Source organism: Uranotaenia lowii, chromosome 2, assembly GCF_029784155.1.
Source record: "Uranotaenia lowii strain MFRU-FL chromosome 2, ASM2978415v1, whole genome shotgun sequence".
Lineage (NCBI taxonomy): Eukaryota > Metazoa > Arthropoda > Insecta > Diptera > Culicidae > Uranotaenia > Uranotaenia lowii.
Window position 1 is genome coordinate 254,142,974 of NC_073692.1, and position 12,664 is coordinate 254,155,637.

Below are 12,664 nucleotides of genomic sequence, written 5' to 3' on the forward strand. Positions count from 1 at the left end.
GACTGCTAGAGCACTTCATAAGTTTTTTTTTTCAAATACGCTTTTACGAAAATGACGCCTTGTGTATAAAAAAAATTGTAGAAGTTTAAATTGCTTGGTAGCTATTCTTATTAATGATTCAAAATTCAGATTCAGGATTCAAAATTCAGATTGATTTGTTCCGGTAGCCTGGCTGAATAACATGTCCCAAAACTCTTCACATCCGTTATTCCCACCGCAAATTTGGAATATCACCGATCACACCGGGGCGCCATTTAGAAACATTTAATCGCATTAGGCGCTCAGCTTGCTCCCGCATCGTCGCCATCATCATCATTAGCGATTTAACCTGTGCGAGCCGATCAGCACTGCACTCACAGCTCGTCGCTTGATGATGGCTGCGATTCGTGTGCCGGCCACATGTGTTGTGAACATATTTATTTCGAACCCAACGATCAGCGCCCGCAAAGACGAAATTCCATAATTCATATCGATTTGCGGGTTTTTTTCGCGCATGCAGCAGGGCGACACAACACTGCCAACCTTCCCATTCACACACAAGAGAAGTGCGCGCGCGCCTCACCAGCAATCGGATCGTTGTTGTTTCTTGATTAACATTATTTATTATCATAATATTTATCAATGGCGGTATGAAATTTCTCACGAAATAATAAAATTATTTGACAAATAATAAATCTCCACACCGAGGTTTCACTTGGCTCCTTCGAGTGTAGAAGATCGATGCTTGCGACTGTGCTTCAGCGGTTGTTCAACAGTTGAGATTCCTCAAATCGATTCTACATATCTGCAGATTTATAGGGTTATCCCCAGTGCGAAAGAGACTTAAACGCCACAACAAAGTTTCCACTGTTCAATCAATTTATACATTTCGAGGTTTCTCCCTCCAGGTCAGGAATGGTGAAGTTTTTGAAATATTTCGCACATTGATCATCGAACTGTTGGTCGATCGGTTGAGTTGAGTTTGGAAGCCGGGATGGGGAAGATCTTGTGAGACTTCTTCGTACCAACACTGATGGTGGTTGATGGCGACAATGGGTGTCTATTATTGCGATAAGCTTCTAGGCGCCAACGGATTAATTCGTGCGCTTTAACATAAATGGGAAACGTCTCCTCTGGAAATACCTAGCTATATTTCTGGGAGTGGTTTTTTGAGGTGTAACCGGATCGGACAATGTTGAAATTTGCTGCTCCATGTCACCTGATTCAATGCAAGTATTTAACGGAGATCTGGGGTTCTTTAGTGATAGTTTTGAATTTATGTTGAGTGTATTGTTTGTCGCAATTGAAAATATTATTAGTAGAAAAACATGATTTGTTAGTCTTTTTGTTTGTATATTAAAATATGCTGTATGTAAGGAATGTATTCGAAAAAAAATGTAACACTTTATTTTGTGAATAACTTTTGAATGCATGGATGAAAAAAGATGACATTTTTATTGAATTTACCTAGTTATGTAATGTTTACATGTGCAAATTTTTGTTAAGGTCAGTCAAATGGTTTTTCAGTTAGCGTCCAATGAAGAAGTTCATTGACTGAAATCTTTGGGCGTCATGTGCGCCATCTATAATACATACTATGAACCACTCTTTTTTTCCAAACAAAGGCTTTTTTCACTACTTTTTTTTGTTTCCTGAAGCTTGACTTTCAAACCTACTAAAAACTTTTCATTTGATCGAAGTTATGACAATTTTAACAGATTGTTCTCCTTCGACACAAAATCAAAATATTTGATTTCCACCTTTATTTTCGAGTAATTTCACCATTCTAGATCCAACCAAAACATAGTATCAACTTTGTAATATCTATTATGGGGAAAAAGTCGAAACTAGAGGTTACCTCCTTTGTATATTTAGCCATTCATGGTTTATTTTACAAGATGGGAATTTGACAGCCGGGTGTGAGCCATTCATGGTGTCAATCGTTATTTAAAACTGACTGAATTGCAGCTTTCACAGATAGTTAGCCACCTCAAGTGCTAGACATAAAATTTGTCAATTTTTTTCTCTTTGTTTATCTTCGGAACGTCCAGCGAGACTTTTCAACAAAAATTTTCTGGCTGGAAACCTGCGCCTGTATTAGTATCGTTGGAAGCATGCTAATGCTAAGAAAAATGCTTCTTGAACCCAATCCTAATTTGAAACAAATATTAGTAATATCATGGAACAAACTCACCAAATAAAAAAGTAAAACATCAAGTCTCTGATAGTTGATGGTGGATTCCTCATTTTAGTCTGCTCTCTACATACGATTTCTAGTCCCGCAGATGTCAAATCACCTTCCAATGCTTTTGCATACAGTTTGTTTAATTTACGAACGCCAGCATCGATAGAAAAAATCACTTCGATAGAATAAATCAATTTACGAACACGCCGTAAGAAAATCGATATTTCAAACACATTTCCACAGTTAAAACGGTTTATTTACCACTTAAATGTCAATCATAAAAATTTTCACCAACGGAGAAAAAAAACGCGTCTGCTGCCAACGGGTCATGGCCTACCTTCCTTCTCATAAATTCATTTTTTCACAGTTAAGCTTAAACTTGTTTTTGAGATGCGGATGAAAACGTGGTGATGCGCGAAAATCGTTGCCTACTATTTCAGTTATGATTGTGTAATTTTTATGTCATGATTTTTTAGGTATTCATAAAATTCGCGCTATGGGCGATGGAATCGAAAAGTTATTCTTTCTATCCTAAAGAAAAATCCGTAAGATCTGTCAAAAGTTCGGTGAAATTTAAGTTGAATCTCATTTGCACCAATGCAAAACCATCACTCAAATTCGGCAGCGTTTCCACCGATTATTATAATGATCACCTAGTTGCAATTTAACTTCCATTTTTTTTTTGGAATTTCAATTGTGATGGGTATTTTCCCTTGGAAATGACAAGAATGTTAGAATCAATAGCAATATTATGTGCATATCTCAGTTTGCTCCATAATGCAAATCAGTATCAGACACAGATTATTCGACCTATACATGATAGACAGCTTTGTCCTTAGGATTGTGTGGAACTAAGGCGACTTACCTCAGTGAAGATTCGTTATGAGTATTTTGAGTTTAATTGATCCAATTTTGCATCTACAACCAAAAAAAGTAACTCAGGTCTGAGATTTGCACCCTGTGAATTACCAAAAAGGTATCATCAAGCCTTATTAGTCAGAACAGAATTGATTTTTTAAAGTTTTAAAACTTACAGTCGACTATGAGCTCGATCGTTCACCTGTGGTACAAAATTAATCAAATTAGTTGTTCTGGAAAAAGCAATACTTCACAAACTATATCCATCGATTGACAATCTGTTGTCAACGACTTAAAGGTGTATGTACGTACTTTTTCTGCGCTCAAATTTATTCCGAATCATGCCTCGGAAACCCATTAAACCCCATTTTTTATTTACATTAAGACATAGTTGGAGTTTGAACTAGCTGGCTGAAGATCACCAGACGCCTAACCCAGGCGATACACACGTACACGCGTCTTAGGTACCTTTCCAATAATCGTTGCAAAAAAAAGCGCGGTTGTTCGCGAAAAATTTAAACAGGTTGTGTCGCGGCACACATCACGTCCCATCACATCAAGGTGGCACCTTTGGAAGCGCGGCCTGAAAGCTCAAATAAAAGCACTATTTGACAAGAGCGTCTTCGGCGCCATACAATCGATCCGACCTGCTTGCTTTCCACAATGGTCTGCGTTATGTTTTATGTATTTTCTTACTCGTTAAATTGACGATTTGTTTGCCAATCAAATTGAACACGTTTTTAGTGACAGGCCGCGCGACGAGATTCTCCCACACCTCGTTGCCATGTCAACACACTGATTGCCAATCGGTTCCACTGCAAGTTGTCACCAACGGCAACCAACAACCATCAAAGATCTTCTATTCATCAGAGTCAAATGGCGGCGAGCCGACTGTTTCCTGATGGCGGTGATCAGCCACCAAATGTGACGCTAAAAGCCAAACACACAGAAGGCTGCGCAAGTGTCAAATAATTGTCATTTACGTGCGAAAGGTCAACTTACCTTAATACGCGGCGCGCCATCTTGGCCGCCATTGTCGTTGCTCCAGAGTATCTGCTGCCAAATGGTGCGATTTGAACTTTCCACGAGGTAACGGTAGCAGGCCATGTACCTGTGCGAGGCCAAGAATGACAGATGAGACGATAATTGAAGTTGAAAGGTCTTTCAACGAAACTGCAATGCCAGTGCAGATTTTCAACCGAAACATCAATAACTTCTTGACTTTTGTGGCACCGTTTCCGTTGAAATAGCTCCTTTACAGCCGATAATCATCATCTTCTATTCAAAAGTGATCGTAATTTACCGTCAACGTCAAAGTCTTTCGTCGAGCAGTGAGTGTTTTTCCGCGAACAGGAGTAGTTTTACAATGTGGTTTAAGGGGATTCCGGCGTCGAGGAGCGGTTTAGTTCGCTGGGTCCGCGAGCCTTCGCTTTCGGTACGTCCGTCCGCACCGCAATAAACGCCAAAGCCAAACAAAAACAAAAACAACAACAATAACACAACCCGTCAGCAAGCGCGCCGCAAGCACCAAATCTCTGGCTGCGCATTCGCTGCCTCCGTGTTATACTACTCTCCTTTTACACGGCGGACGGCAACTATTCACAGTGTGTAAATCACATTTTCAAATATATGCATTTTCTTCGTTCTCATTCCGATCGTTCGTCACATATTTTTCTCTGTTTATGCATGATGTTTTTTTTTGTAACACAAAACGACGACAGTTATATGCGATTTTATGTACCATATACCTTCGTTCCGATTCCTTCGAATCATCTCGAGGCGGAATGAAAAAGCTCTCACAAGCTCTCGTGTTTTTTTCTCATTTTTATTTTGCATCCACAAAGCAAATATTTATGTGATTTTTTCATGTACGGATAGGTATAATTTTGCATCCGAATACGCAAACGCATCCGTGGTCCGTGATCAAAACCCATGTTTGTAGAAAGTCGTTTCGTCCTCCATCGGTGCTATGTTTAGGAAGTTTTATGTGTTCGTGTTGTATGTTTTCGATTTCCAATTGTAACTAATCAACCAATAGGTATTTCCGACGGATTGATTCGAAGGAAGTAAGTAGAACAAGGAAATATGTTCACAAATTTGTATGTAACCTGTAACTTCTCATTCGTCGAATCACGCGACTAGGAACGTGGCCTACTAATTTGAATCCAATGAAGGAACACTTTATAAGCTCTTTTCTCGCCACCAACAGCAGTCGTTGGTGAAATTTTCAGTCTTATTTCTCAACATATCTCAAATTTAATATGATATAGGATGATGTGATTAAATCATTGATGCATCCGTGGTGGGATGACACAATGAAAAATAAGTATTGAACTAGGACGTTGTTGTTCTATTAATTTCAAATCTGTCTTGGTTGGACTGATAAATATTTGTAGATCAATTTACAATACAATACAATCTACATATGTATATCTGCTTAATGAGACTTGATGTTTCTTGACTATCAAGCTTTGAAAAGTATGACCAATATCGGTAAATATTTTGTCACCCAGAGCAACTGTCACTTGTGTAGATATATTAGCAAATATGCACTGTCCGTCGAGATCGGATTGACCGATCAAGGAGTACTTGATCGAACCCTGCCGCCGCCAACCGACGAGCCGGTCTTAAAAAAGACTGTAAGAAATCTCCGTTACGAAATGTCTACACACCGGCACCACAACGACGTCTCAGCGTCGCCACCAGCATTACCCCAGCATTCGTCCGTCCAAACGTCGACTATTTTAATTGAATATTACGACCACCATCGACGACAAGTTTTCGGTGTCCGCGTCGTCGCCGGACCGCGTTGTACAAGTGGCCGTTCTGAAAACTGAGAAATCAACGAGAGGCGCTTTCTGGCTGAGTGTTTAATTAGTACCACGGTTGACTTCATAAATAAGTTTGTTAATTAAGCAACCCTACCCCGAGAACGCTGCTGTTACTGATGCCACACATATTGTGGTCAATTTGTTCCCAAAGGACCCAAACGCCACCACGAGGCCGATAAAATAGCAAATTCATAGAATTATGCTGGGTGATAAAAATACTCAGAAATTAAAAAAAATCTGTTGACGGACGTAAACTAGAAGCAATTTCCTTTAAATTATTAAAATTTTAAAATTATAGTTGGCAACAATCTTATAACTTACTTATCCATGTTTTTTTCTCTCTTGTAGGTGGTGAGGATTGCGGGAGCAACACTCGACGAATACATGATAATGTCAGCCTGCTCATCAAAGTTTGTTCGGATAGCAGCCAAAAATGGCACTGTCTTTGCAGACGACAACGGACAAAATGGTCGTCCACGTGAGTATTTTTTTTCATTCACGTCATTTACATGCGTTAAGGACTTTGACAAATTACATTACAGTGTCTATAAAAAAAACTGAAACCCATTCAAGAAGGCGATCTAAATTCAGTTTAATGTACACTGAAGAAAAAATGTTTTCATGGCGTTCTTTTTTTTAACCTAACAAATATAAAACTTCAAAACGTTTCAAACCTCAAAAATTCAACAAAAACATTTACTCATGAATTTTCAGACACTTACTAAAATTTACCTGCTTAGCGAAAAATGAAGTCAACAACCATGCAGGTGGTCCTGGAACCGTCTCAGGCAAAACCCGTTGTTGTTATTATAACTATTATTATCAATACTTTTGCCTTTTTGTTCCACATTCCCAAATTCGATCGCTAGCGGCTACTTACCTTCTGCGCGATCTTTGGATGTTTGCAGAACGGATCAAACCTTTTCCTCGGGGCATTCAAAATCGTTTCAGTATTTTTTCTCAATTTTATTGATCATATTTATTTATACGCCCTGTCTAACGTTGGGCTGGGATGATGCAAAGCAAGCGATTCCGAATCGTAGAGAATTGCAGTTGAACCTTAACCGCTATCAAATAAAATAAAATGACTAAATCTATTCGAATGGGCTGTTTCCATTTCTGGTACGATTAACGGCAGCATTTAGATAGTCTAATTCGGATCATTAAATAGGGTTATCTTTCACTAAATACTCGTTTCATAAAATGAGGAAATCTCATCAGTGTCACAGTGACAGGTGCTTATCGAAGTTAATCGAAATATACGAATCAATGATAGGCGTTTCATTGCCTACTTCGTTTCTAAGGGCAGTTGCTGCGCGGGTGGATGACAAAATTATCATAGAAAATTATGGGACGATTATGAAAGCTCCCAAAGCGGATGATTAGGTTGAAAGGTTCAAGTGACATAAACGATTCGGTTGCCAATCGAAAGCCGAAAGCAAAACAGAGAATGAAAAAGTATCGTAAATTTTCCGTGAGATTGGCGCTGCGTTGATAAGGCAATGGTGTTAAAACATTAAGTCATTTAAACCGAAAGAGGTTTTTGTTGTGATAATCTTGCGAAAGCATCGCGTGTTTGGTCGAAACCTTTTGATGTGGTCTGGTTGGATTTCACTCAATCGCTGCTCCTCGAGAGTGGAGGCCGTGCTCTAAATTTGTATCTAATGAAATGTCTGAATTTTTCAGAATCAGCTCTTCCTGGGTGGCTTTTGACGGCAAACCAAAAGCCGCACACCAGGTTTCGTATACAATTTTTGCACTAATTTCGACACGCGATTCTTTGGCTTGTTTCCTTTGGGCAGCTCCTGAGCTGGGTGAAGTAACCAAGTAGGCATCTTTTTCGTTGTCTTGTAGCATAGTACTTTGAAATATACAAGGTAGGCCATTCCGCTCTCTTTCAACGTATTGGTAAGAGTCCTCAAAAAATAGTTATGGAAAAAACTGGAACATGTATGAAATTTATCAGAAAATTAAATTTTTCTAAAAATTGACAAGCATTAAAATTTTGAAAAAAATATGAACTGATGTATTTTAATGCAACGAACAATATTTGGCTTTTCAATACTGCTATAAGTAATATGCAATAGGCTTTTTGTCGATTTAAAACTAAAATTCAGTGATATTTTTGCCTTGGATGGCCTTTTTCTTGTGTGATTTGAATAAAAATTCAAACAAATTTTCTTTTTATCAAAGAAATATGAATTATTTTGGATCATTTATCAAATTTTTAACATAGACAGAAGAAAATAATACATTGCTTGCTTTCAACAAAGAGGGCCGGCGATGAAAATTGCTTTTGAATGCTCATTATTTATGATTCACATCGAAAAATTCAATGCAAAAAATAGTTTCCGATGAGCCTGAAGAATCAACCTTCAATCTGAAGCCCTTTTCAAACGAAACGAATGGCTATCGACGGAGAAATAAATAATTTTGATTGCCATTCTATATAAAACTGCCAAATTTTCATAACTATTTTTGTTGGTATGCAAGCATGCTGTGTACATACACGGTCCACGAAGCTTTCAAGTGAGGATAAGTGCAATGGCCTACCTGTTATTTTCCATGTACTATGGTCCTGTAGTGCTTCTTTTAAATACATGGGAAATAAGAGCTTTTACTCTTTTGATCAGTGTATACTAGATTTAACTGGAAATAGAGTTTTTTTTTCAAATTGGTAAGAAAATGCACTAAAAACAGTTACTTTTCACTTGTTCCAAATTAAAAATATTAATGCCAATCGAAGTATCAGACTAATTAAACTGCTCGAAAAAAGTAAAAGCATTTGCTAGTGTTTTATTCCTATCCTCAAATGTCTCTTCTAGAGAAGATACCATTTTTTTATATTTATCCTATGCTTTTTTATGAAATTATAGAATTAAATTGATTAATTAACACAAACTTTTGTTTTGGTAAATACCAACAATTTTTTTTTCATGTTCTCGTTCTTGAGTCCATCGAATGGGAAGTTGAGCTCGATCCTTCTGATCCAAATGCAGCTGCTGAGACTTTTTCGAACATTCTTAACTACGTTATTGATCGCCATGTTCCGAAACGTAGGGTAGCTACTGATCTACGGGCTCCCTGGGTCACTAAAGAACTGCGGCGACTGAAGACGGCCAAGAAACGTGCACTCCGAAACTACAACAAGCACAAATCCCCTTACACTAAGGGAGAATACCGCAAACTAAACTCTGCTTATAAAAAAGTCAGTAACGTAGCTACTTGAATTATCTAAATCGGTTACAACGGAATTTCAAGACCAGTCCAAAATCTTTTTGGAAGCACGTAAAAAATCAACGGAAAGAACCAGGGCTTCCGTCCTACATGTTCCTCGACAGCGACACAGCGAATTCTGATCCAGAAATTTGTGAACTTTTTGCCGAGAAATTTTCTAGTATTTTCACAACTGGGGAATTTCCTTGGAGCAACTGGCCAGAGCTGTACTGAATATATCACCCCTAGGGTCATCTTTGAATGGTATTCTGGTCGACGATGCAGCCATCCTTTTTTTTTTCTTTATTATAGAGACTTTCAGCCTCGGGCTGGTTCGTCTCTTTTGCAGCCATCCTGAAAGCGACAGCTAAGCTAAAAAATTCATCTTCTACGGGCCCGGACGGTATACCAGCTACCTTTCTGAAGCGTTTTATGCCATCTTTGCTGACACCTATCAGGCATATCTTTCAATCATCGCTGGACGGCGGAATCTTTCCTTCATTGTGGAAAGAAGCTCACATGTTTCCTGTCCACAAAAAGGGAGATAAGAGAGACGTGAGCAACTATCGTGGAATCTCCGCTCTATGCGCGATCGCCAAATTGTTTGAACTAGTTGTTTTGGATCCCATTTTCTCATTTTGCAAGCATCACTTCTTTAACGATCAGCACGGGTTCATGCCTAAAAGATCCACGACTACAAACCTACTGAGCTTTACATCGTTCGTGCAGGACAGCTTTGCCAAGAAAAGTCAAACAGACGCCATTTACACAGATCTCTCTGCTGCGTTCGATAAGGTGAACCACGAAATTGCAATCGCAAAGCTCGAACGTATAGGCTTCTGTGGTTCCCTACTGGATTGGTTCCGGAGTTACTTAATGGGACGAAAGTTATCCGTTCGTACTGGTGAATCCTTTTCTAGGCAGTTCGTTGCTTCTTCAGGAGTGCCTCAAGGAAGTCATTTGGGACCGATCATTTTCGTGATCTATTTTAATGATGTACTCTCGCTCCTCGGTGGCACAAAGCTCGCTTATGCCGATGACCTGAAACTTTTTCACACTATAAACGGCCAAGACGACATCAACTTCCTCCAACAGCAATTCACCGCTTTTGCTCACTGGTGCGATATCAACTGCTTGCCCTTGAACCGCAGTAAATGCTCGGTAATATCGTTTACCCGTAAGCGACATCCTCTTCATGCAGAGTACATCCTCGGAGACCAAACCATCATCCAGGTGGACCATATCAACGATCTGGGCGTTATTCTCGACCGAAGGCTGGAGTTCAAGATTCATACGAACTATGTTGTCGACAAAGCTTCTCGAAGCCTTGGATTCTTGTTTCGTATGGCCAAAGATTTCAAAGACGTATACTGTCTGAAAAGTCTTTATTGTTGCATAGTTCGTTCTATTCTCGAGTGCGCTTCAGCTGTTTGGTGCCCTTTCTACCAGAACGGAGCTGAAAGAATCGAGGCTGTCCAGCGGCGTTTCTTGCGGTACGCTCTACGACACTTAAACTGGCAGGATCCGTTTCGTTTACCAAGCTATGAAAGCCGCTGCCGTCTCATAGGCTTAGATACGCTTCAAGCACGCCGAAATGCTACACGTGCTCTAGTTGTAGCGGACCTTCTAACATCTAGAATCGACTGCCCCGAACTGTTGGAGGCCATACCTCTCAGCGTACGACCCCGAGGATTACGAAACCAGAACCTGCAGCTCTACGTTCCGATTCGCCTGAACAATTACGGGGCTAACAGCGCTTTCATCGGCATTCTAAAAACTTTTAATCGGTTTTCCGAACATTTCGACTTCGACGTCTCAAGGAACGTATTCCGAAGAAAAATTTTAAGTGGAAGAAGTATTGTGTAGTCTTATGTTGATATTAATTTTAATTTGTTAGTTAGTAATCATTAGGATCAACATGTGATCCGTTGATGTTTTAAACAATAAACAATAAACTAACACCCGAAAAAAAACCGGTTAACATGTTGATAGAATTATAGTTAAATTGCAACGGATGCCAATTTTTAATTCACAATATTTGATATGTTTTGACATTTTGTTAAACATACACAAACGATGTGAATCGGTTAGAGCCTACCACAATTCAAATACGAATAAATTTTTTTGATGGTTTGTTATACTTTGTGGATTTTTAATGAAAAATATTAACAGGTACAAAACAACAAACATAGATTGTTTAAAGCAAACCTTGTTGCAATTGGAAACCCAACTCGCTTTCCGATACCCACTTTCTGGTCGGGTTCTGGTGAAGTTTACGTTGTTGCGTGCCAGCACCCTCCAGGCTACGATACAATCAAAGTATTGGCGTTAATTATGTTATTCATGGACCTCGTGTGTGAGGCAGTCAGTTGTTGTTGTTGTTGTGGGGCTGTGGAAAACCCATGAAAATCTGTGAAAAATTACACGACCTCACAGGTTTGGATGGGAGAAAGAAGGTGTGGTGGAGCTCGGCCTATTACTTGCCCATTGCATAACTCTGTGACAGAAAGTTAATGGACGAACGAGGATGAGGACTGCATGGTAGTAAAAGCGCACAAAATTGAGACATAACTCCCTTCCGACTCTCTTCCTCCCCTTCTAGGTGGGCACGTTCCGAGGATGAGTGGCAAGTCGCGTTGTTTGTTTGCTTTCCTACGCGTCACTTTGAGGCAATAAAACACTTCTCGCTTTGGCCACGAAGACGATGGGGAGCACGATGGGTATGAGCATTCATCACGTGATTCTTCTCCTCATCGCGCCCCATCTAGGAGATATAGCAAATAAATTAAACTCACGCTGATTGCCGCTGGATGCCAATCGGAGCTGATCCGATCCCAAGACTAACCGGATTGGGGGGCTGCGCTTCCAAAGTTGACCGCACAAGCGATCGTGTTTATATTGGGCGAAAAAACACGCCCGAAAATGATCAAATTCTAGCTCCCGAAACACCGGTGAAGGAGGAACGTCTCGAAACAACCGGTAGGCCGTATCATTGTCATCATTGACGCTATTAGTAAAGTTTATGATTATCGCGCTGGAAATAATGTTCCGATTAATTTACGGTTGTTGTGGTGATTCGTCGTAGTATTTTTTTTTTAATTTTCGTTTCGGTTACATCGGCACTTGGTCGCTGCCCGTGGTGTTACCGGTACCAGAGTAAACAAATCCTGTCGGAAAGCGGGGCAATTTCGGCGGTTCTGAGCCATCTCGACACAATTTCGGAAACAGATTGTGATAATTATTCTAAATCATGTGACTTCTCTGAACCCGAAGCAGATATCTGACGCATGATCTTCTCCCAGAGCTCAAACGCATGAGTATAATTTGTATTAATTGGTAGGCGTTCGAGTTTGGTCAATTTCCACAAGCCGATCCGTCCTCCTGTTGCATATTTCATCAAAGATTCTCCGAGGCATGTGCAGTTGTGATGCTGTTGTGATGCTACGAGCCAACGATGAGAGTCACGCTGCATGCCTCTGTAGTAATGGGATTCCGCACAACTGGGTAGAAGTAGAAATGCTTCTTCGCTAAAAGCACACCAACTGCAGACTACCTACCCCGATGCTGCTGAGCTGGGCTATCTCGGAGGGAAAAT